Here is a 25,706-nt window from a genome sequence, read left to right on the forward strand (position 1 = left end):
TGTACTCCTTGGAAACTTATCCACTCATTAATTTGAGAAATTCTTAATGCACATCTACATGTAAAGGTATTGTGCTCAGTGCAATAATTAAAAAAAGATATAGATCCTGTCTTTGTAATACAGGGGACATCACTTAGAGATTAAACAGGTAACTTGGAGTAGAGAGCTAACCTTTGCCTGTGGAAGATCTGAGTTCATATGCTACCTCTGACACATACAGCAACTAGGTAATGCATTGGATAGAGGACTGGCTTATGAGTCAGGAAGACCTAAGTTCAAATCCTGCCTTAGACACGTACTAGATAGGTGATCCAGGGCAATTCAGTCTCAGATTCCTTATCAGTAAAATTAGAGGGTTGAAACTGATGGCCTCTAACACCCTTTCCAGCTCTAACTAAGTCATGAACACAAGTAACTAGAATACAACATAATATGGACTTGAAGGATGGAAACAACTTTCCCAACAAGCAGAGCATCTACAACCATTCATTGCTTTTAGGATATCTTGGGCTTCTGTCTTTTTATTTCCTCATCTGGTGGATTTAGTGTATCTGCAAAGTAGACAGGGCAATTGCTAGAAAGAGACCCAAGGAAATCTTCAACATATCCAGTTAGTGTCCAAAGTCTTCCTGCTACAAGATTTATGAGAAAGTTATTCAATTTAACTCAATTCATTTCAATTCAATGAACACTTTAGTATGCCACTAGAGGTGGTCTGCTGAATCAGTTTTGGAATTAATAATTTTCAGGTGAAAGATTCTAGAGTTTAACTCTCCTTACATGGTAATCCTTTCCCTTTGACACAGCCTAGTGAGAAAGAGAAATGTACTGCAGATGAAGTGCTCTGATTGTAAAACACATAGGCTCATAGATAGAGAACCATAAAAGGGATCTCAGAGTCATCTGGTATAAGTCCTTAATTTTACAGATAAAGAAACTGAGGCCTAGAAATGTTAAGTAACTTGAATAAAGGCAAACAAGCAACTATCATTCCTAGTATTTGAATCCAGGTTCTCTGACTTCAAAGTCATTATATTACCTTGCTAGTCTACCTTGCAAAATGTTTTGCTTTTCATAGGCATCATACCTATAGTCAGAGAACCATGCTTTTAGCTTATTCTTTGTTTTATTCAGTTACATGACTAGAAGATATCTACCTCACATATTTTACTTTGTATTTAAATTGATAAATGGGGAACTCCTCCCAAATCATATGTTTTTGTTGGGGAAATTAGGATCACAGGGGCAAAGATCAGTAAACAAATTTAAAACACTACCTCCAATTACCAGATTTAAGTAAAAAAAATTTGCAATTACTTTTGAGTAATAATAGTTATTTTAGCAGTGAACGGAAAATAATACATTATTTATTTTTCTAAACCAAATACCCTGCATGAGAATTACAAGACATTTTTTTAAAAGTCCTCCCAAACACCTTCCCCTACCTCCCATTTATCCACTCCTCTGCACTGCCTTGAAAAGGAGATTAAGACAAAGCTTCTGGTTTTTGAGGATGAGGAACCAAAACCATGAATTCAGAACAAATGCTGAGACTCTCCTCTTTATTTTCCTCATTTCTTGACTGACCTACAGAGCATGTGTTGGGGCATAGCCAGCATCTTCAGTCAATTCTGTGAATTAGGCTTTAGTTCTGTCTATAATTGATTACTTAAAGGCTTGACATAATGAGCTCCTGAAACTAAGACTCATAAGGCTAAATCTGATGCCGGAATGTGTGAATGAGTAAAAGCTGAGAAAGCCACCAAAAAGTAGTAAGCAGAAAATATCATAATCCCAGAAGAGTAGAAAAGGTAGTTTACTTAATGGGTACAAAATCATTTAGTATGGATGAAAGAGCCCTGGATCCTGGGATTTTAAATTATATCTTTGATACTTACTAGATGTATGACATATAAATAATTCCTTTAGAATGCATCTATATACTACTTAAATGCCATCTTTAACATAAATATCCATTGGCCCAGGTATATTTCTTTGCATTCACTAGGCATTCAAGAAATTTTATTGACAATTACAAAGGAAAGATTCTAGTCTGGGCTCTGGACAATGACGTAAAGTCTAGTCCTAGTTTTGCCATTAGTTTCCCACCCTGTGGGGTTGCTGAAAATAAAGACTTGTTCCCACAGTCTTGTCTTCTCTAGGCTAAATACCCCTTGTTCTTTCACCTGGGTGAAATTTGGGTTGTTCTGTTACCTCCATGCCTATTCCATAGGATTTCAGGTCACGAAAAACAATAACAAAGGGTTCCATGGCCATGAAATGTTTGAGAATCAGTGCTCTGATTAACATTAAGACTTTCTGGGAGAAAGAAAATTTTGTCATCACATGGCATGGATTGAAAGCCTTTCACCATCCTAGCCGCTATTGTTGAAATAATAATACTTGGCAATAAAATATGTTAATGATTTTATATTTCTATCTAACTCTTATGCAGCTATTTCCTCTTTCTCAACAACAGCATAAGCTCCCTGAGAGCACGAACTTAGTTTTATGCTTTGTAACATCCCAACAGAATAGCATAAAGTACACGTAAGTACAAGGATCCTTGCACTGTGTACACATTTTGTTCTCAATAACTTTTTTTCAATAAAGTGCACAAAAGGTAATAATGATGAACAGAGACAGAGATACTGATGATGTGAGGCAGCATACTCAATTTAAATAGCAAGCTGATATTTAACTGGGCAGTGAAATAGCCCATCATTGATAGAACATAGTATTCTCAATCTATAGTTTTTTTTTTCCTATAACTACTGTTACCTGTCCTCTAACAAGGAGACCAAAGGAGTAAGTCATTATTCAAGGGAGCCTTTTATGTCCCTCTGGATCAAAAGTAGGATTTTTGTACTGTAGGCTCTTTATTTCTTTTTTCATTCTCTTTCTTATTTATTTTGAAGTTACCATTTTCTCAGTAGCTAAAATTAATATCCATTCATTCTAGTACTTGGCTTTTTGTCAGTGATCCACTGATGAACTTTTTTTTTTGTCTAACTACTTTTTGCTTTGCTTTGTCTGCATAAATTTAACTCTTTCACCAGTCCAATTTTAAATTCTCTTCTCCTTAACATGACATCTTCAACTTACAGGACTGTTTCTCCACCTCCTTTGATCATTTCTCACATCTTTTTACTTCAACGAACCTTATACAAGTTTTGTCTGAATATCAAAGCTTTGACTCATATTGAAACAATAACTTCCTATCCTACTTTCTACTTTTGATGTATACTCTAATAGGTTTGTTTTCATTTTGAGAATTACATGCTGATGCAGCAACTGTATGGCAACATGCCATGTTGTACAAACAGGCAACGGCCCCAAGATCACTGTTGTAGAAAGGGTGCTTGATTGTCTTTTTTTTCCCCACTCTTATCTTCACTGCTGTTTACTTGATAGGTTTTTTTTTAATGTATAATGAAACCAAATTATGTATTTGCTAACACTAGTATGAAAGTTCTTTTGGTTAAGGATATTTGAGATGGGAATAATATCAACAGCAGCTGATTTACATTGCACTTTAAGAATTGTAAAGTTCTTTGATCCTCACAACAGCTGTGACATCGGTGCTATTATTATGCCTATGTCACAGATAGCAGCGGAAACTCAGGGAGGCTAATTGACTTGCCTGTGCTCATATTGCTATTAAATGCCAAACGTGGGATTTTAATTCAAGTCTCTCCTGCTTTCAAGTCCAATCCTCTCACCATTAAATCATGCTGCCTCTAGTGTTTCTGTGGGTAGAAAGATCATAGAAACACAAATTTGGAACTGGAAACGACCTTGGAGCTCATCCAGGTCAATGTTCTAATTTTTTACATAAAGAAATTGAGCCCCAGGGAAGTAGTGACTTGGCCAAGGTCTACTAGAAAAGCATATATTCACTTAACTTTCTCCATTCCAAATCATCTGGTAAATATGTAACCTGCATGTTTGGTAGAAATATGTAGCAGTCTATCCTTAAGTCATATAAATTTAATATTGATGATGATAAAAACATCCTTTTCCTCTTTATTGTGTACTTAATTCTTTGTTTTATGTCATTCAAATGCACAAAGATAATTAGCTACGGTATGGAATTAAAACCCAGCTTTTCAGGTTATGAAAAAATGATGTCTTCACAGAATCTAAATTAAACTTTATTGTAACTGGTTATAAATCACATATACACTCAAGTATAATGTTATTAGAATATGCAGAGAAATTTGGTGCTCAAAATTCTTCCTTTTGTTATTCTATAGGCCTTAACTCTTCTGCTTATCATTGAAATATTCATGTAATTGTGTAGCTCTACAAGGCAGGGATTAAGTGGGGAACATGCAGTCTTCTATGACAATAGAAGTTATTTAATGGATGGTTTTCAGTGGTTATACAAATATTAAAAATGACATGCTATTCAAATGCTTATTTATATTACTTAAAAAAATAAACACTCCTCTTGAGTTTAAGTGATCACAAATAAACTTGGTGAAGAAATATACCCCAAATTTAAGGTCCCTTCCAAACTCTGTATGTATTATATGACATTCTTTGAATATTTAAAGACAGTGTTCATGCCATCTCTAAATAGTTTCTTTTTCAAGTTGAACAAGCCAATTTTCTCCAATTGATGATCTTGGGGTATGGTTTCTAGACCATTTATCTTTTTGGAGGCCCAATTACATTACTTCATTATCCTTCCTAAAAGTCAGCAGCAAGCATAGGCCATAGTACTCTGGATGTTGATTGGGCAAAGAACTGTACTGAAACCTAAAAATAAACTGCACTAAAAATAAAAATTGTGTAGATTACTATATAGGAATTTTTCTTTAAAAACATAGGCTGATGACTTCAGAGAAAGAACATCTTAGTGAATAGAGGGTAGAAGAGGTCATGATAATGGGAGAAAGGAGAAGACAGCTCAGGAGGGAGGAGCAAAGGAAGGGAATAAGCATTTATATAAAGCCTACTATGTGCCTGGAACTTTGCTAAGTAGTTTATAGATATTATTTAATTCAATCCTCACAACCACCCTTTAAGATGTGTTGTTATTACACCCATTTGTGGAAACTGAGGCAAACAGAAGCCAAGTGCCTTGCCCAGAGTCACATAGCTAGTATCTGAGGCCACATATGAAATCAAGTCTTCTTGCTCTAGGGCCTAGCACTCTATCCACTATACCAACTAGGTATTTCATGCTGTAAATTGACTGAAGTAGAAATAAGCCAAATAAAAATCTAAACATATCTACATGGTTTACTTATGCTCCTTGATCTTGAGCGTACAATTTTTTTAAAGTCCTATGAATATTAATCACTTGCTCTCATAGCAACAAAAGCTGTAAGGATCTCTAGTCACTGTATACTTTGTGTTAAAATTATGGTCTCACCTAACTCAACCTCTCTGAAGCAGTGTTCTAATACAAATGGATCTTAAAATATCCAAAACCTTCTTTTTTATAGATGGAGAAACTGAGGCCTAGACAAGGTGAGTGTCTTCCCCATGGCTACAAGGCCAATAAGTGGCAGAGCCAGGACTTCAATACCATAGCCATTCAGGAACTTTCTTAGGTCCCATAGCAGTCTCTTCTGGGCAGAAAAATCAAATGAAGTAGTGAAAAGGACACTCAATTGGGAGTTGAAGTTAGGATTTAGTCAGCCATTTTTGTGACCTTGAGAAAACTATTTACCCTCTCAGAGCTTCAGTGCTTTTAAAATGAGAATATTTTGGACCATTTAGACTCATTTCCCTTATTAGCTGTAATATCCTCTGAGTAAATGTAGATAGATCAGGTATTAGAATCTTTATATCATAAATGAACAAAGTACTAGATATAAAGAAAAAAAAGGCGATACATCCTATAATTAATGGGCTTAAACCAAGCAGAATGTGTTTTACCTTTGGGGATTATTGGTTTTTCAAATTATGGTAATTAAGAAACAAGATAAAATGATAAAAATGATGATATGCATGACAACTAGAAAATTCTCAGTATCATGCTATGAATGACCTAATGGATTAATGTTTAAAAATATTCTTAGTGATAACACTATACCCTATGCTCATATAATATAGTATTACTGGATTCATAAATATGTTTTATGTTATATGAATAAAAGATTAATAGAATATGCTGTATTGTAATATGTATTGTATTCTGCATAATAATACAACATATTGTGATATGTACATGTACTATATATGTATATAATACACATCTAGTTTTGTCTAAAACATATGTACTATTACATATGTAATCAGTTTGTAGTATTCGTAACATACACATATTATATCCAGCAGTTAAAAGAATCATAGAATCAGATTGGAAAGGACGTTAAAAGACAGATAAGTCAACCTGTACCTGATTAAGAATCTTCTCCAAGAGATTTGTTTAGCAACACATAAATAGTAGAAGAACAGGATCAGAATTCATACCTGTGACTGTCATCTCAATACCTTTTTTTAATGGGAGCAAATAGAAATATTTGCCAAAATTACAAGTTTAAGGAAAGCTAATGAAGGACAGAGTCAGGGAGGGTGGGAGAGAAGAAAAGAAAAGGAGGCAAGAAGAGAGGGAAAGGGAAAAGGGAAAGAGAGAGAGAGACAGACAGACAGACAGACAGACAGACAGATTCAATGTAGACATGTAGATTCAGGTCAAAACTAAGACTATCACGGGTAGGGCCAAGATGGTAAAGTAGAGGAAGCTCTATAGCCAAATTCTCCCAATTTTGCCCTCCAAAAAAACTTGAAAAATAATGTCTCAAATCAAATTCTGAAGTGGCATAGCCAACAAAAGATTGGAGTGAGATGTTTTCCCAGATCAAGACAACTTAGGAGGTTGGAAGGGGAGCTCTGAGATGCTGGGATTGGGGTTAGCCTGGAGCACGTGTGGTGGCCACACTAGCTGTGAGCCTTGGAGGCATCTGTGATAGCAGCAACAGTATCTTTGGTAGCTTTCATCCCAGAGACAGTAAAGGGATTGAACAACTGGTCAGAGATTACAGATGATCCCTGTGCTAGCACTGGGTTCAAGACAGGGAACTGTTTGGCCACTTCATTGCCTATATGCATATGTGGAACAGAAAGAAGCACTTCTAAGCATAAGGGAGCAGGGGTCCTGATAGCAGTTCCAAGGTGGATTGGAGCACCAGAGTTTGAAGCTCCAAGGCCCATTCTAGCCCATACCACAAGAGGAATTATCACACCTCTCCTTGAATCATACCATCTTGGAAACACAAGCTATTCCAGACTCCCCAGCATAGCTGTGAAACCAGCAGGGCAAAAAAGCCTAAAGCTCAGAACAGTCTCCACACCTCTCCTGCTCCCCCAACCCATGTGAGCAGATCCTGACTTTAAAATAAAGATCAAAGTCAGGAAATAGGCTGGAAAAAGGAAAAAAAAAACTGACCATAAGAAGCTACTATCATGACAGGGAAGATTAGAAAACAAACTCAGAAGACAAAGATGTGAAAAACAGCTACAAGCAAAGCCAAAAGAAAAATGCAGATTGGTCACAAGCCCAAAAAGAATTCTTGAAAGAGCTAACAAGCACAAAAAAAGATTTTAAAAATCAAATAAAAGTGATAGAGGAAAACTTCAGAAAATAAATGAGAGTGATATAAAAAAATTACAAAAAGAGAATTAACAGCTTGGTAATAGAGGCATAAAAATACTGAAAATAACATTAAAAGAAAAAAGAATTCACCAAATGGCAAAAGAGGCATAAAACGTCACTGATGAAAATAACTCCTTAAAAAGCAGAACTGGCCAAATTGGGGGGGGGAAGAGATACAAAAGCTCACCAAAGATAACAATTCCTTAAAAATTAGAATTGGGCTAGTGGAAGCTAGTGATTCCATGAGACAACAAGAAACAATAAAGCAAAATCAAAATAATGAAAAAATAGAAGAAAGTATGAAATATCTTATGAGAAAAAAAGCTGACCTAGAAAATAGATTGAGGAGAGATAATTTAAGAATTATTGGACTATCTGAAAGCCATGATTTAAAAAAGAGCCTAGATACCATATTTCAAGATATTATACAGGAAGACTGTCCCAATATCCTAGATCCAGAAGGTAAAACAGAAATTGAAAGAATCTATCAATTGCATCCTAATAGAGATCCCAAAATGAAAACTTCCAGGAACATTATACCTAAATTCCAGAGCTCCCATGTTAAGGAGAAAATGCTGCAAGCAGCCAGAAAGAAACCACACAAATATTGTGAAGTCACAGTCAAGATTACACAAGATTTAGTAGTTATCATATTAAAGGAGAGGAGGGCTTGGGATATGATATTTTGGAAGACTGAAGAGCTAGGATTATATCCAAGAATAACATACCCAGCAAAACTGAATATAATCCTTCAGGGGGAAAAATGTATATTTAGTGAAATAGAAACAGTGAAATCATGCATTCCTGATGAAAAGACCAGAATAAAATAGAAAATCTGATATTCAAATATAAGAGTCAAGAAAAGCATAAAAAGGTAAACATGAAAAAGCAAGCATGAAGTACTCAACAAGGTTAAACTGCTTACATTCTTATATAGCAAGATGATACATATAACTCATGAGGACTTTATCATTATTAGGGCAGTTAGAAAAAGTGTATATAGACAGAGGGCACAGATATGAGGGCACAAAGAATGGAGAGGTGAGAAAGAGACATGCACTGGGAGAACTGAGAAAGAAGAAGAAGAATGAAGGAAATTATCTCATAAAAAGAAATGTACAAATAAGAACTTCTAAAGCAGAGGGGGAAATGGAGGGCTGGGTATATAATACTCATTCCTTTTAAAAAATGCTAGAATCCACAACAATAAAAGAAGTCTTTCTTAAAATGATAAAGAGCATCTATCTAAAACCAAGAGTAAGCATTATCTATAATTGAGACCCATGATGAAAAGTACTGCAACCAGAAAGAGAACTGATGAATTCTGAGTGCAGATCACATATACTTTTCTTTTGCTTTATTTCTCTTGCTTTTTCTTTTCCTCTTCTTTTTTTTTTGCAAGATGGAATGATATGGAAATGTTTTGCATATCTTCATATGCCTCATTGATATAATATTGCTTACCTTCTCGTGGATGGGGGAGGGACTGGAGGGAAGGAGAGAATTTTGAATTCCAAATCCATATATATATATATATATATATATATATATATATATATATATATATATATGCATATACATATATGTATACACATATGTATGTATATATACACATGTATATTAAAATAAACAAATAAAACATTTTAAATAACTAAGATTATTAATCCATTAGTTACCTTTTATCCTTCTCCACCTCATGGGTCACTCCTTTATAGCACACACTCAACGCCATAAAAATCAGCTTATCTTTATTTGAAGACAAAACTTATTATAATAATTCAGATAATAAATCAAGAAGATTTAATGAGCTCAGGAAACTCCTGAGGATAAGACATGCTAGCTTACAAGGCAGCAGTGAGTTTGGAGAAGGAAGGGAACTGGATGGGGTAAAGTCATCAGGTCTCCATAGCTGTTACTGTCAGGGAAACAGTAAAATTCTGTCTAGGCAAATTACTCCTTAAATGGGCCAGTTACTCTGATAAGATTCTGAATGCACATGATCCTGTTCATTTCAGATTAATAACATTTTAAACCTATAATACTGCCACTGGCAGAATCTGTTCCCCTCAGGTGCCTTCATATACTTTGGAGCTCCCAAGTTCCTAGGATCCTCTACCTCCCTTCCCTTTCTGCAGTTCTATCTCTCATCATGCTTCAGTGTGTCCTTCCATTTTGAAACAATTATATTTCACATCAGCCCCCTTGATGATAAAGGGCCTACACACAAGTAAATACTACAGGTTTGGGAAAGGGGAATACAAAAAGATGCTTTCCTCCTTCTATTCTTTAGGAGAAACTAAAGACAATTCTGGGCAATTATTTCACTCTCTTCTGCAAACCATTCTCACCTCTTATTTCATCTCAAATCCACTCTGATCCTAGGCATTTGGTTAACAGGTCAGTATTGGATTCATTTGCAACAAGCAAATGTTTTGGAATTACCTTGAGAATAATTGCATTCGCTATGACAAAAAGAGAGTTTCCACATAGCCAAGAATTAAAATCAATTCAAGAAGCATATATTAAGTGCCTACTAGGTATCAGACAATGAGCTAGACATTGTGATGCAAAGGCCAAAGCAAAATTGTTCCTGCTGTCAAGGACATAACTTTTTACTGGAATGAAAAAATGAGCTAGGCACAACATGAAATTATTCCAACTCATGAGAGCAAGTGAGTATCATTAATAATTAGCATAATTTAAAATAGGACCTAATTAACATCATATCTATTTTAACAAGTGTCCCCCCTACTGTATGTATAAAAAATCCTATTTCGTGAATAAAAACATCATAGTGAATACTTAAAGATTATTGAATTCCCTCTTGTAATATATCTTCATTTTATTCAAATTTCTTAAAATGAAATCTCATTCTGGTGATTTTTTTTTCCTATAAAAGAATTTGCATCAAGAAATTAATGTGCGTGATTGAGAGGAGCACAAGTTAGAGGGAGAATGAAAAAGGCGAATGGGGATAAAGATAGAGCTTTACCAGGGGAATATACTATTATGAGATGCTTCAGGACAGGTCTTCCAACTCAAGGAACATTTTTAATAAGTGTCACAATGAAAGTTGGTCCTTAGAATAATCAAATCTCTCCTTTGAAAAATTGAAATTGTCCTCCTCTCAAAATATTTCCCTAATGTGAAATTTTGGCTGCAGTGAAAGAATGCATGCTTGGGTTTTTCTTTTCTTCCTTTTTTTTTTGTCTCTTACTCTTCTTAGCACATCATTAAATAGCTATCAAGCTACCTGCTTTACAGAGTTTATTTTGTATCACAGTGTGGTTCTTTCACTCCTTAGCGATCTCATGAGACAACAAATTACTATGTAAGATAACTAATGACTAAAACTTGGCAGATACAATATTTCTGTTGTTTTCCCTACTTCCATTGAGATGCTCAGTCCCTAACAGCATTATAAACAGATGGTTAATTGTTACCAAGCTGCATACTGCTAATTCAGAAACTTGCCTACTTTTTAGCAGCATATGGTTAAAAAAATAATTTCAGGAAATATGTAAGGATAATACAAACTGAAATCTGATCCTTAAGAAGTTGGAGGCTACTCTGAATTGCCTTATACTCTCATAAGAATACGATGGCAAATTGAATTTCTTAAAGAGTGAGTACAGTTTTGATAATACCCATAAAATACTCAAGGAGATTTCAGTAACCACCAGTCAGACACTTAGTAGTAACAGTCTTTTGCTCCAAGGAACAGAGAGAGCCTCACCAGGAGACTTTTTGTTTCCACTTTTAGAAGCCTTTTAGTTTTGATTAGTGTCTGATCCTAGGCCTTGAAGTCAAATGGCTACCAAATCCAACATTCCTGAAGAAGGCATTGGGGCTAGGCCATTAAGCTTGACTTTTTTTTTTTTTTAAGTACTTATCAGTCTTAGTATGTGAAAGGATTCTGCCAGGGCAGCTTCTCAATCAGGGCACTGCTGCCAGTGTTCCCATTGAGGTTCCCACTAATTAAATGTTAACAATAAGTAATGAATAACAGGCTAGCCCAGCAGACGAAAATCTCTCTTGGTAGCATATTTATAATTTATATTAGCAATTTACAATTCATACTAACGACCTCTAATTTCTCAGCACTTTTCATGATTTTGCTATGTCCATTCTCTCATCTTAAATGTCCTTGAACTTCCAGGAGCTGAAATATAAAGGGTCTTTACTCCAGAAAATCCCAAATTGAAGCCAGATTTTATCTGACCTTGTAACAGACTGGTATCCAGGGGATAGCCAGGCTTGCTCAATAGTATAGTTAGCTTTCCTGACATCAACTTCTTCTGTTTTCCTAAGTGCTGTTCTAAGGCCTAGTACAGTGCCTTGCACATAGCTGGTGGTTAATAAATATTTATTGAATTTAACTATTTGTAAAAAAAAGCACTCTTCTGACCTAAGTTCTAATTAGGCTGGGGCAATCAGAGCTTTGGGCAGCTTGGTACCTGGGTGGATAGAGCACTGGACTTGGAATCTGGAAGACTCCTCTTCCCAAGTTTATATCTGGCCTCAGACACTTACTAGCTGTGTAACCCTGGGCAAGTCACTTAATCCTGTTTGCCTCAGTTTCCTCATCTGGAGGATGAAATGGCAAACCACTCCAGTATCTTTGTCAAGAAAACTCCAAATAGGGTCACAGAGTCAGACATGACTGCTATGGTTCAACAACAACAGCTGCAACCAGAGCTTTGGCATAGAATGCCAAATTCAGAGGGTATTAGTAGCACTTGCTCTTCAGTAGGGTAGTGAGGGAAGCAAGTGCTAGTAGACAGGCAGTGCAGTGGTTAGAGTATAAGACTTAGAGTCAAGAAGATCCAAGTTCAAATCCAACACAGTAAACTAGCTATGTCATTATGGGTAAGTCATTTAACCTCCATTTGCCTCGGTTTCCTTATCTGTAAAATGGAGATATTAATAGAACCTATCTTCAAGGTTTATTTTGAGGATCAAGTGAGATGAAACAATATATGTAAAGTACTTTGTATACCTTAAAGAATTATATAATTGCTAGCTATTGCTATCAGAATTGTTAACAACACTTAGCACCTAGCAGGGAAGCCACTGGATGCTGGAGTGAGCTCCTATACTCTTCTCTCTATATCTTCATGGAATCTCCAGCGTCAGGCTTCACAATGCTGTTTTCGATGCCCAAGTAGTCAACTGAGGGGGCATTTCATGAGGCTCACCCTGGTACAGTTTGCAGTATTACTTTTGTTTGCAAAAACTGCTGCATGGGTTCTGTTTCTAACTGGTAACATAATCTTTTTAGCAACATGCAACCTGTGATTTTAAATAATCATATTTCTAAATCCTTGCAGCTAAATTTAAAGAAAACTTCCAATCACATGCCCATCGTTAGAATCTACCTGCTAAATATACTCAATGCTAGTAGCATATTAAAATATGTAAGCCTCAGTTCATTTGATCATGCATCCTCAGCCATCTTTGACAACGGGACAGATGATGTCACCCTCATTTCCCCATATCCACCTCTTGCTCAGTAACTACATCGTGATGACTAATGCTTCAGGAAATGTGAATTAATTCAATATCCCTGTGACTCTTCAGATCCAAACTTCCTAGCCACCATTCGCCCATATACACTGCCTTGGCCTGTTAGAATGTAAGCACCTTGAAGGTAGAAACTTTCTTTCACTTTTGTATTTGCATCCTTGGTGCTTAGTATATAATAAGTCCATTTATTCTTTCATATTCTTTCATTCTTTCTGAAAAGGACCTCAAAGGCCTTCTAGTCTAGGTCCAAGAACAGTTAAGTGACTCGCCCAGGACAACACAGGTAATATATTGATATTGGAACCCAGGTTCTCTGACTGCAGACCAGTTCTCTTGTGACTACCATACTTACTCCTACAGTGACTGAAAAATTCAGAGAATTCAGAGAGAAATCCTTATTAAAGGATCACATCTCAGTTGCAGAGTATAGTCAACACTGAACAAGTACCTTGAACAAAAATAATAAAAATAAGGATTTCCATGATGGACATCATGGAAATCATGTCTTACTTTTACTTTTTATGGTCCCTACTCTCTTCCTTCTTATCATCATCTGATTTTGTATCAGAATGGAAACATTCAATTAATAACATCCATGCCTCCAGGTTTAGCTGGTTCCAAGTTCCTATTGGAACAAAATAAGGCTATACTGTCTCATAAGCCACCAATTGTGTCATTGCTCTTGATTTAGCAAATGGATTTTGAGATATTCTTGGTGTAGATTTTCAAATCTTGTTCTTAGATACATTCTGGAAGTTTCACCACTTCCTTTATGAAGTCATACCTATGTCACCAATTCTAAATGGTTAATAGCTTACATATTATTTTAAATAGGACCAGTGGTTTTTTCATTATGGGGAGCTCCTGGTGATGAACCTTCTTTGCCAATGCAATTCACTACTTTCTTTCCACTGACAGCCTAAGAAAGCTACTCACTGAGTCACTGAGACTTGCCCAGGGTTACATAACCAGTATTTGGAAGAGGCAGAACTTAAAACCAAGTTTTTCAGACTCAAGGTAATCTGTGTATGCCCTATACTTTACTACTTTCTCTCACATAGTAGTTACGTAATAAAATAGTCCTGAAATGAATGAACAAATAAATGAATGAATAATAAATAACAACACTCTCCCAAATTGTAAGGATGAAATAAAGAAGACAAGGGCCCTGGCTGGTGGAGATAGAAGGAAATCATTTAAACTTCCTTTCCATTTTTGCTTTACTCTTTGAAATATTCATTTCTTTGGTATGTACTTGTCTCACTAACAGAATTCACAGCCTTTTCATGCTTTAGTGAAGAGTCTTAATAATTGCTATAACCAAAGACTATCTGCCATATGTTGGCTAAGCTTCTTGTGATGAGCCTACCTCTACTTAGGGAAGGTAATTTCTAGATTGAGACACAATTCATTAGTAATCTACACTTTGTTGGTAAGGCCTTTGAGAGCTTAATTTCCATTGACATAGTCTTCCAGAACCCAGGGTCAGGTCCTTACCACAAAGGGGTGATGGAACAAATTTTAGTGGAGATGTTTTAGGGGGAAAAAAAAAGCTAACTATATGTATACACACACACACACACACACACACACATTCACACATAAGTACAGTTAGTTTTTTTTTTCTTTTTAACTAAACATCTCCAATAAAATCTATTTAAGTATCTCATTGTGGTGAGGAGGTGATCCAGGATTCTTAAAGACTATGTCAACAGAAATTAAGCTCTTGAATGAAAAAATACACACACACACACACACACACACACACACACAAAATAACATCCATGCCTCTAGGTTTAACTGGGTCAGAGTTTTTACAGGAACAGATATCAGGCTGTATTCACAAAAGTCAACCAAGTATGGCCCTGTCCTTTGATTTAGCAGACTGATTTTGAGATATTCTTGGCATAGATTTTGAAATTTCATTCTTCATTTTAAACAGAACTTGTGGTTTTGTTTATTTGGTTATATATTTCATATAGGTATGTACACACATGTCTATACATATGTCCATATATGTACATGATCTCTCTCTCTCTCTCTCTCTCTCTCTCTATATATATATATATATATATATATATATATATCACATGTATATATGTTATAGATGTATGCACATATGGGTATATATACACATTTTAGAGTTTCACAGAACTACCTACAATATAATAATAAAGCCATTCATTACTCTTTTTACTTGCTCAACAAAGATTTTTGAGTGTCTACCGTGTGGAAGGCATGATAACGTGCAAAAAGAAATTTGAAAATCCATGAAAGAAATAACCTTTGTTCACAGGGAATTTACAATCTTTGTATTAAAAATGATTCAGTATACCATTATATGTGCTATAATAGTTTTCAAGAGAAAGTTAAAAATATCTTGATCTACTTCCTCCCCACCTCCCTGACCCAGTTTCTTATACTATATTTCATGGTATGGAGGAAGAAGCTGAACTTATGATTTATTTAATATATTACAAATGATGAGATGAATGGCAATAAAAAAAAAAGCAAAATTGATTTTTTTCCCAACTATCATGTCAACAGCTGTATAGTGTACAGAGAATATTCTTACTCTTACTCAAGGACTTTTGGCTCTCCATTTGTACTCAATGTGATTTTTCACTTATCATCTTTAAAATGCCACTTGCAAGCTAGGATGGCAGATCTACCTCAAATTGTTTTTTAGGTCCAAACTTAAATACGTTTTTTTTTCTTTCCAATAGAGACAATTCCTTGAAGTATTGTCCTAGAATAAATAAATGTCCATGGCCACCAATGGTTTCCATTATAGCACAGTGAACCCTCATGCTCCTCCATCAGTTTTAAATATAATGATGCCCGATAATGTCTTATTGGGATAGATGAATCATGTCCCAAATACTAGGAACTGGATTTTTTTGAAGTGATGCCTTTCTACTATTTTGAGTCTACAGGATCAGAGTTCATTGTGTATGTCAAACACACACACTCTAATTTTAGAGAGTGGGAATTGATCTTTTTTAAAAAGAATGCTCAGGCGTGGGAGGCAGTCCAGGTTGCGATAAGGCTGTGGCCAAGCTGAGTTTGTGTGCCCTCCTTGCAGATCTGCCAAGGCAGTGTCTGGATCCTGCTCTCTTCTTCCACTAGTGCGTGGGCTCATTACTCATGTGGGAACATAGACCAGTTGGCCATGCAGCTCTGGTGGTTCCTGCTCCTGGCCAGCAGGATTCCCTAGCTGTCCACAAAAGACTCTGGAGCCTTGTGCTGTGCACTTTGGGGATTTCAGAAGAAATCGATCCTGTCATTTGACCTGTCCATCCCTGAACACCTACTGTTGCAGCTACTGGCAATTCTTTCTGAAGATCTTGCCCTATTTGGCTTCTCTGATGACAGCCAAAGACTTTGTAGTGCAGGATGACCTTTGTGGTCTTCAGATTTCAAGAGACCATCCAAACTCAAGGATATGGATGATGAGGGCAGGATTCACTATGTATCCCTGTTTCTGTACAAAAGCTGGCAGATTCCACTCAATGTATCCCTGAATGGTGGCAATACATTCCCCAGTATATGACCTGGCTGGCAGTCTATCCCAGAAAAGTGTCATAGGCTAACAAGAGTGAGGTGATCAATGAGACCATGTGGGACCCCAGGGATCACTAGCAACTTCACCCTGTCCTGGAAGAGCTCCCTGAACTTTGAGGCTACCAAGAGACAGGCAAGCCCTATTCTGATAAATAGATGGCTGAGTGGATGTACCTCTACACCTTTGCCAGGAACTTCCCCAACACTGACAACTTCACCCTCACCCTGATGCCAGCCAAACCTCAGTATCAGACTTGAGAGGTGGGCACCTTGTGCATCTCTGGAAGCAACCACACTGATGGAGAGAGGGATCTGCCAATGATGTGGAGCAATGAGCAAGCCTTGGCCTGGCATGTAGAGAGGACCTCCATTGGGATTCTGCTGCCTGGGTTACTGCCAAGTGCATGAATTGGGTCTCTTTGGAGAAAAAAATTGTTCAACTTCTTGGCAGAGATTAAGGACTTTCCCTGAATCCTGATCTAGGCTCCAGTAGACACTGGGAAGTTCTTTGCCAATTATGGATGTGATATTGAGAAGAGCATGTGCACATAATGTATCCCCTGGAGCCTGCACACTGTATGCAAGGTATACTAGGAAGTCCCTTCCTTGTGCTTCAGGTCAGTAGTGCTGCTACTGCACACTGGAGGGGCTAGGTACTGATGGGTGACACATTGAGTGGCAGCACCCCAGACTGTTGTCACAACTGGGGCTCACCCTGCTAAGGGTAAACACCTCTGGTGCCTGGCCATTTACATTAGATTTATAATGTGATTACCTTCTATTACTGTTGTCTCTGGTCCAGACTTCTTATTCTACTTACCTTACTGGCCTTCAAGCAACTGCCCCACCTACTGTCCTCATCTTGCCTCAGACTGGACCTTTCCTTACCTTTGACACATTTGCTTTACATTCAATGGCCCATGGACAGTGTATGCTGGTACAGCCTAACCTCACAAAGTTGTTGGTACAGGGCAGGACCCAGCCAGCCTTGATGCTCTGTGGTTCCCAGACCTCAGTTACAGGCATCTTGGCAGTGGTGTGAAGGAGAACACCTCAGATGTGCTGGAGGCCTGGCTTAGAGGCCCTACTGGGAGGACCCTCTGAGGTGGTGCTGAATCAGGAGATCCTGAACTTCACTGAGCAGAGTTAGATAGACCTAAAAGGCATGTTCCTGTCAATGTCTGTGAACCAGAATGTGTTAGAGATGCTGGCCTCTGGGGCTGGCATGTAAATCCAGGTTCATGAAACTTTCTTGAGCCTGAACTTCCTTCTTCCTGACAAGTTCCTGAATCATACTCAGGACCTTCTGCAAACCCTGAACAATGTCCAGTCTAACAATTTCACCCTAAGGAATATGATGGTTCTGTCCCCTTCCCCCCACCTCTGGCATTGCCTCCAAGCCCTACCAGTTATTTGAATTTAGACTGGGCCATTTGGAGTGATTCCTCCCTGCATACCTATGATTCTTAGTCTCTAGTGGACAGCTACCTCTGAGAGCCCAAGCATCACTCTGCATTCCTGCCTGTGTTCACACCTACGCTTCTGGCACCCTACGTATCCACCCTCTGTGGGAGTGACCCCTTTTGCTAGTTTAATGCTCTCATTGTTGGGAAGCTGGACATTGACAATGTCACAAGTGTGGCTGACAAGCAGCACTACTAGCTGTGACAGAGCCTGCAGCCAGTGGTCTCCTGAGGCTGGCTCTCTGCCCCAAAGAATGGGAAGAAAAATGGAACCAGTTACATGTTTGGGCTGTACCTTACAGTTCACCTGTGCACTAGGTTATTGACTGAGAGGTTCCACAGAGCAAATCTGCCAGCCTAATGAGGTATGATCAGGAGCCCCACCACCATGCAATCCAGACTCAAATCATACTGTGCTACCAGGAATCATCTCTGAAGTATAGATTGTAATGACTCTGGCTGCCCTGGCATCCATCTCCCACCTGAGTATCTATGTCCAACAGGGTGCTTATCCCCCACCTGAGGGTCCATCTCCTACCTCTGTCCCTTAATGGACACCCATCCATCCCCAACTTGATGTACATCACCCACCTGGCTATCCATTCCCAATTTGGAGTCTTTCTCTTTGTAGTGTTTAATCTCCAATATAGCAACCCCTCTTCTGACATGGACATTCATCACCAACCTTGTGTCTCTTCCCAGCCTGGCATCCACCCACCCTCAGCCTGGGCGTCCATCCCCAACGTTGCATCTACTCCTAACATGGCAGTCATCCCTATTTGGCTGTCTATCCTCAGTGTGGCATTCATCCCAAATGTGGTGTTCATCTCCAACTTGGCATTCACCTTGTGTCTTTTCCCAACATGGCATCCACCCCTAGAGTGAACATCCATCAGTAGCCTGTGTCTATCCTCAGGATGATGTTACTCTCCAATCCCAAAATGGTTTCTATACCCAGTGACTTCCTTGCAGGAAGAAGATGGACTCAGAAATATAGTCTCCTTCAGGGATGAGAAAAGAACCCTACCTCCCCCTAGAGGGGGCAGGGGCAGCTGCACAAGGAGTGCTAAGCCCATGCCCTCTATTTCTCCCAAGGAGTCAGTGCTTGGCTGGAGGTGCACATAATTGGTAACCAGATGGATCGAGATGGGGTGGAGAATGGGTGGTCCCCAGATGAGGAGGAAAACAGGAAGCTGGGACAGTACTTTAACTTATAAAGGACACCTCATTCTCTTCCTTTGCCAGACTCTGCTGTTCTGGATGACCTGGAAGATTCATCTTGTGTCACAGCTCTGTGGTCTCAGTTGAGAGCCATGATTCTGTTCTTTGATTTTTTAAAAAATATATTCCACAAAAAAAAGAATGCTCAATAGGAATATGGCTAGTATTTTTAGAATATAAAACACAAATCAAGAAGTAGTAAGCCTGGGAGTGGCATTATTCACTTCTCCTTCCCCACCTCCTTCCATGTATATTCATAGAAACTCTATTATGGTACTACAAAACAGAGGCTAGGAAGCCGGCTTCCAGGAGAGTCATGATGACATGTGATAGAAATGTTTTGGAGAGACTTGGATGTGAGTGGCTCTTGGCTGCTAATCATGTGGTTTGGAGAAAGAAACCTTTTTCAATTGCTACAGAGCCCAAACTGAGCCTTCATTCAGAAGGCACTAGGGAGCAGAGCTCTGGCATTTCATTCGTTCTTGGTCATTCACGTTGAACCCTTCACAAATGGCATCCAGTGATGCTGCCAAGAGATAATGATGTACGAAGAGAGGCCTCAGACTCTCCCCGCTGAGGACAGCACGAAAGGGGCTGGGAGCCTTGGCTTCTACATTTATTCTTTTCCCTTTTAGGAGAGGATTTGAAGCTACCACTTGTCAGTTTTGAAAAGTAAGGAGAAAAAGCCTCCAAGAGCTCAGGACCCCACTGAGCTCTGTGTCCCAGAAGATTGAACTTCCTTCAATTAATCTAAATCAGTCAAGTAAAATGAATATAAGAGAGATGTCATGTAGATCTTAGACAAGTTACATGACATAGTGGATAGAGAATACTTCTGGTTTCACATTCTGTCTCTAACACATACTAGTCCTGGGCAAGTTGTGACCTCTCAGTGTCCCAAGCAACTAACTCCCCAAGGCCATAACCTGTAAAGTAGTTTCTAATCTGCACTGGTAGAGGGAGTTTCCTCACCGATAGTTCTGTACATCAACAAAATCACAAGTTTTGAACAATTGCATCATCAAATGATGAAGCTCCAAGGGAGCTTTGGGATCACCTGGTTTAAATTCTTCAATAGGTAGATTAAAAAAAAATTGGCTCAGTAAGGTAAAGTGGTTAGGAGGAAAAATATTTGTATATTCCAAGGTGTCTAACATCTAGCTTAGTCGAATCTTCACATTATACCTAGCAAGAGTCAAAATAACCATATTTAGAGGATAATGCTGATATTCGTGTACTATAGAAAAGATGTGACCTTAACAGGTAATGGCAGAAAGAAGGGGAGGGTGGTACTACAGCTTATTACTATCTGCAACTCATAGAGACCCTTTAATAATGAGTCCAGTGGAATTCAAATGTAGCACATGAATATCAAAGTATCCATCTACAATTCAATATTTTTCTTGTTTAAAATAGAACACTCCAGGTGAAGACTGTGTTCATATTATATAGTGGCTCATACAATGAAAATAAATGTACCTCTGTTCCTTGGGATTCAGGGAGTTTATGGAGCCAAACTGTGTGTCAAATTCACTCTGAGTCACTATGATTGCTTCTATAGAGCAAAATCAAGAGGATTTAGTGGAATGATTTATGGATAAATGAGTACTTGAATGCTATTTTGTCTTAATTATCTGTACATCTCAAAAATATTTTTGCCCAGAATTGTCAATAAAATTGCATCCCTTTTCATGTGCTAAAACACAATGGTGATATACATCACCTAAATACTATTCATTCTGGATAGTGGACACAGAATATGAGCTATTATGGGGTAGCTGGTCCTAGGTGTTGATATTGGGAGTAGTATGCTTTGTCAGATTCTAGAAGGGTGCATTCTTTATCTGGCAACATCGATTCACAGAGCTCATTTCCTCAGGATACTGTGGGTCTCCAAAAAAAGTGCCACTCTGACTATTAGAAATACCTAAATTACTTACAAAAGACATATGAAGGAAGATGCTAATTGCATCCAGAGGAAAAAAAACTGATAAATAGAAATATATATATATATAATTTTACATATATATATATATACATATACACACACATATATATTACATATATATATACACACATATATATATATATACATATACACACACATATATATTACATATATATACACACACACACACACACACACATACACACACACATATACACACACACACATTTGTGTCTAATGATAGCCCTCTTTACAGCATGGGGAAGGAGGAGAGAAAAAAGGTAACAAAAAGAAATTTAGGGGCAGCTAGGTAGTGCAGTGGATAGAGCACAGGCCCTGGAGTCAGGAAGACCTGGGTTCAAATCCAGCCTCAGGCACTTGACACTTATTAGCTGTGTGACCCTGGACAAGTCACTTAACCTCAATTGTCTCACCACAGAAAAAAAAGAAATTTACATGATAACTTTATTGTAAGGAATAGCAAGTTGTACATAATAGGTTTGCAGTTTCACATGTAATCACCTTTTTATTATACTATGTTGTGGAAGGACTTGTTTTATTCCACAAATTAAAAATTGAAAAAATAAAAATTTAAAACATTTAATCTGAATTATTAACATTTTCTCTATTGCTTTTTAAAGTCTGGACAATCTATAAAACAATAAATCTAGCTCTGATTTGTAGTATTTGACAATTTCCAAAGTGTATATACTCATCTGGAAAATTTAACATAGGCTTTTGTGCACTAATACAAGACAGATCCAGCATACCATTTAGCTTAAATAAAAAAGAGATGCCAAATGCTTGGTGACACTTCTATAACCTTGAAGGCGGGTACTTTAAATTTGCTGAACCCAGAAGTAACTATTACAAAGGAAATGAAAATAATATATAGGCCAATGAAAAAATTGAATAGTTGCTAAATTGTTACAGAAAAAACAGCCTACATCATGGATTCTTAACCTGAGGTCTAAGAATTAAATTTTTTTTCCTGATAATTACATTTCAATATAATTGGTTTCTTTTGTAATCTTCTGAATTTTAAGTATTTAAAGTCATTATCCTGAAAAGGGGTCCATAGGCTTTGCAGACTACCAAAGGGATCCACGACATAAAAAAAAAAAATTAAGAAGCTCTGATCCAGACAATCACAAGATCAAAAACTCGTAAATGAGGCACTGTGACTTTTGATTTTGCCAAAAAAGAAAGGAGAACTCTCATTTACTGACAATGCCAATAAAAGGCAAGTTGTTTAGTTTGGTACAGAATCCAACAAGTCTGGGTAGACTCAGTTATGTACACACACATATATTCATGTGTGCATGTACATGTGCATTGTGTGTGTGTGGGATGCTATAGTACAACAGAGCGATTTTATTCTTTTTGGGCTCCTTAGCATTGCATACCTTTTGAGTTTCCATGTTTGATCTTGCAGTGATTTTTTTCAGGTTGTTTCTGCAGTAATGAACCTCAGCTGCACAGGAAGCCTGTTTACTCTTCGCTAGCTATTGATACCTGACATTACAAAGTATGTTCCTGACACATTCAGGAAAAGAAAAAAAAGAATTGGGAAAAATATAAATGGGAAGAGACTTGCAAACAATGAATGCATGTTGATAGCAGAAACAGTGGTGGAGATGAGAAACAATGGTGAGAGTGGTGAGTGGTAGACAATGAAAGAGAAGAGGGGAGTTATCCATGAAGAAGAGAAGGGAGAAGAGCTGTTAATTCTGTGGGGAAACACAAAAGATGCCTGGAGCTTAGTTGCCTCAGAAAGCAACACTAAGCCATGCAAACATACATCAGGTCTAGGATGCCTCTGAAGCTTTGTAGCAGTATTGTGTAAAAGAGTAAGCCAAGTCTCACTAATTTCAATAGACTTGTAGTGCATCATTTTGGTAATGCCAAGTTGAAGGTGCTTCAAGGTCAATTTCACCATGTCAGAGGGGCATTCACTACATGACAGTGACAAGTTAAGGACGGTATGATAGAGCATTGTATCTTATATGCAACAATACATCCACAAGTGGCAGAACTGAACTAGGCAAGTGATAAAAAACATATTATGGTGTGGATTTCAAAGCTCCCAGGCTTGAGAAAGGCAAAAGACACAATTAGAAGGAAGTTGAGCTAACCTTGAAAGGAGAAATGGCAAATACATACAACTTGGAAAGAAAAAGATTAATGAATTGATAAAATAGTGATGCTTTTATGTAATGTAATAAATAGCGAGATTTGGGAGGAAAAGACAGGTTCTTCGTGTAATGCTGCTGAGCAAGGTTAGGCCACACACACAGTTAACTTATAGTTTCTAGATGGTGCTTTGTACATGTGACAGAATGAAAATATCAGATTGTACCCCTTTCTTTGGGCCAATGCTAATCAGAAAACTAAAAGCTTTTTTAAAAAACATATTTTTTTCATATTAGTCATGTTGTACAAGAAAAATTAGAACAAAAGGGAAAAATGACGAGAAAGAAAAAAAAGAGAGAAAATAGTATGCTTCGATCTGCCTTCAGACTCCATAGTCATTTCTCTGGATGTGGATAGCATTTTCCATCATGAGTCTTTTGGAATTGTCTTAGATCGTTGTATGGCTGAGAAGAGCAAAGTTTATCAAAGGTTGTCACTGCACCATGTTGCTGTTACTGCGTACAATATTCTCCTGGTCCTACTCACTTCAGAACTCAGCATCAGTTCATATAAGTCTTTCCAGGTTTTTCTGAAGTCTGCCTGCTCATCTTTTCTTATGCAACAATAGTATTCCATTACATTCACATATCACAACCTGTTCAGCCATTCCCCAATTGATGGGCATTCCCTCAATTTCCAATTCTTGTCCACCATAAAAAGAGCTACTATAAATATTTTTCTCTATGTGGGTCCTTTTCCTATTTGTATGATCTCTTTGTGATATAGACCTAGAAATGGTATTGCTGGATCAAAGGGTATGCACAGTTCAGTTAGCCTTTGGGCATAGTTCCAAATTGCTCTCCAAAATGTTTGGATAATTTCACAACTCCACCAACAATGCATTAGTGCTCCAATTTTCCCACATCTTCTCCAACATTTATTATTTTCCTGTTTAGTCATGTTAGCTCATCTGATAGATGTGAGGTGGTACCTCAGAGCTGTTTTAATTTGCATTTCTTTAATCAATAGTGATTTAGAGCATTTTTTCATGTGACTATAGATAGCTTTAATATCTTCATCTGAAAACTACCTGTTCATATTTTTAACCATTTAGCAACTGGGGAATGACTTGTATTCTTATAAATTTGACTTAATTCTTTATATATTTTAGAAATGAGGCCTTTATCAGAGACACTTACTATAAAAATTGTTTCACAGCTTTCTGATTTCCTTCTAATTTTGGTTGCTTTGGCTTTGTTTGTGCAAAAATATCCTTTACCTCTTGTTTTGACATAAATTCTTCCTTTCTTCATATGTCTGACAGGTAAACTGTTCCTTGCTCTCCTAAGCTGCTTATAATATCACCTTTTATATCTAAATTGTGTACCCATTTTTATTTTATTTTGGTATATGGTGTAAGATGTTGATCTGTGCCTAGTTTCTGCCATATTCTTTTCCAGTTTTGCCAGCAGCTTTTGTCAAATAGTGAGTTCTTATCCCATAAGCTGAAGTCTTTGGGTTCACCAAACAGTAGATTACTGCAGTCATTGACTATGGTGTCTTGTGTACCTAACCTGTTCCACTGATATGCCACTCTATTTCTTAGCCAGTATCAAGTAGTTTTGATGATTGCTGCTTTATAATGTATTTTAGATCTGGTATGGCTAGGCCACCTTTCCTTGCATTTCTTTTCATTAATGCCCTTGATATTCTTGTCTTTTGTTCTTTCAGATGAATTTTGTTATTATTTTTCTTCTATAAAATAATTTTTGGTAGTTTGGCATAGCACTGAATAAGTAAATCAATTTAGGTAGAATTACCATTTTTTTTTTATTATATTAGCTAGGCCTACCCATGAGTAACTGATATTTTTCCAATTATTTAGATCTGACAACCAAAAGCTTTAAATTTGACTTCTAACTGTCCTTTTAGTTTAATTTCATCTTACTTCCCTTCATGCAGTCTTACTTCCAGTAAAACTAGACTACTACATGCCATTGTATTTCCAATCTCTAAGTCTTTGCAGATACTATACCTTATATTTGTTATATGTGCTCTCTGTGACTATGTATCTTATAAACCACAGCTTTCGTCAAAGCACAGGCTTTTCTTGATCTCTCCTTACTTGTTAGCACTTACTTCCTCTTGAAATTACTTTATGTTACTTTTGCACATATGTTGTAGCTACTCAATTGTGTATGTACTGGGTTCCCCAAATAAAATGTAAATTCCTCGAGGG

The 25,706-nt window shown here is 37.3% G+C and overlaps 1 protein-coding gene and 1 pseudogene across 1 annotated transcript in view; one reads left to right on the forward strand and one right to left on the reverse strand.

Annotated features, from left to right (window-relative positions):
• CNTNAP2 (contactin associated protein 2) overlaps window positions 1–25,706 on the reverse strand; it is a 1,976,042-nt gene that overhangs the window by 575,230 nt on the left and 1,375,106 nt on the right. The window lies entirely within an intron of this gene.
• On the forward strand, window positions 16,311–18,716 carry LOC144456743 (sushi domain-containing protein 2 pseudogene; annotated as a pseudogene).

The sequence above is a fragment of the Phascolarctos cinereus genome, unplaced genomic scaffold (assembly GCF_003287225.1).
Source record: "Phascolarctos cinereus isolate Bilbo 61053 unplaced genomic scaffold, phaCin_HiC Scaffold_1;HRSCAF=81, whole genome shotgun sequence".
Lineage (NCBI taxonomy): Eukaryota > Metazoa > Chordata > Mammalia > Diprotodontia > Phascolarctidae > Phascolarctos > Phascolarctos cinereus.